A 1,290-nucleotide genomic window follows, 5' to 3' on the forward strand; every position below is an offset into this window, starting at 1 on the left:
TCTTTGATTTTGGTTTCTCATGGGAGGTGGGGTGTATGTTGGTTGAGGGTTTTGAACATTTTGGCTTTTGTATGAGAGATTTGGATGGAATTTGGTGTTTTCATTGTAATAGTTTGAATAAGGGGTACCACTCTTGTATGCTTGGAAAGCATTGACTTGCTCATTTGTTCCCCTACATTCACTTTGGTCATGTCCCAAAGTTCCACAATTCTCACATATCCCACTTGGGATTGATGAAAATGCCGTCATGGCATTAACATGATGCTTTGGTGATTTTGAGGCTTCTTCAAGTCTAGCCATAGCTTTTTCAAACTTTAAATTGATGGTATCAATGTGAGCACTAAGTTGAGCACCCAATTGAGTAATGAAGTCCACTTCATGCTTTCCTCCTCTATTAGCCTTGCGAGATCTACTATATTCTAAGTTATAGACCGCCATTTCCTCAATTTTGTTCCAAGTTTGATTGTCATCAACTTCGGTGAACATTCCATTTGATCCCATGTTGAGAATGTTCCTTGAATCTTCGTAAAGACCGTTCCAAAATTGTTGTACCAAGAACCACTCGCTAAGTCCATGGTGAGGACATGAGCGACAAATTCCCTTAAACCGCTCCCAAGCTTCATACAAAGATTCTTCATCCCTTTGCTTAAAGCCCGTGATTTGAGCTCTTAGCATGTTAGTCTTTTCCGGTGGATAGAACTTTTTGTAGAAAGCTAGAGCCAACTTCTTCCAAGAATCAATTCCGAGAGTAGCCTTATCAAGGCCTTTCAACCATTGTTTTGCGGTGCCAATTAGAGAAAAAGGAAATAAGACCCATCGAATTTGGTCTTGAGTTACACCGGTTTGAGAAATCGCATCACAATAGTCACAAAAAGTCTCCATATGAGAATGAGGGTCTTCACTAGGCATCCCCCCAAATTGGCTTCTTTCGACTAATTGGATAAATGCGGATTTGGCAATAAAATTTCCGGTTAGATGTTGTGGTGTAGGAGTACCATTGGGTAGGTTCTCCTCGGTGGGTACGGAATGTGATGAAAACTTAGGCATTGTGGGTTGATTTTGTGTTGTATTTTGTGTTGGGTTCTCCTCGCCTTCTCTTGCAAAAGGGTTGATGAACTCAATAGTATTTGGTTGAATATCTACAACCTCACCAATACCTCTCAAAGTTCTCCTAGCAAGTCTCCTATTGGTTGTCAAAGTCCTTTCAATTTCGCGATCAAAGGGTAACAAGTCACCTTGTGACCTTCTAGACATGCAAAATATCAAACAACTCGAAAATAATTAGAACAA

General features: G+C 40.2%; 1 non-coding gene across 1 annotated transcript; it reads left to right on the forward strand.

Annotated features, from left to right (window-relative positions):
- Positions 1–568: 568 nt before the first annotated feature.
- Positions 569–675, forward strand: LOC141603041 (small nucleolar RNA R71). Its single transcript, XR_012524940.1, has one exon. It is a non-coding gene; the product is annotated as a small nucleolar RNA R71 (small nucleolar RNA).
- The last annotated feature ends 615 nt before the right edge of the window (positions 676–1,290 follow it).

The sequence above is a fragment of the Silene latifolia genome, chromosome 9 (assembly GCF_048544455.1).
Source record: "Silene latifolia isolate original U9 population chromosome 9, ASM4854445v1, whole genome shotgun sequence".
Classification (NCBI taxonomy): domain Eukaryota; kingdom Viridiplantae; phylum Streptophyta; class Magnoliopsida; order Caryophyllales; family Caryophyllaceae; genus Silene; species Silene latifolia.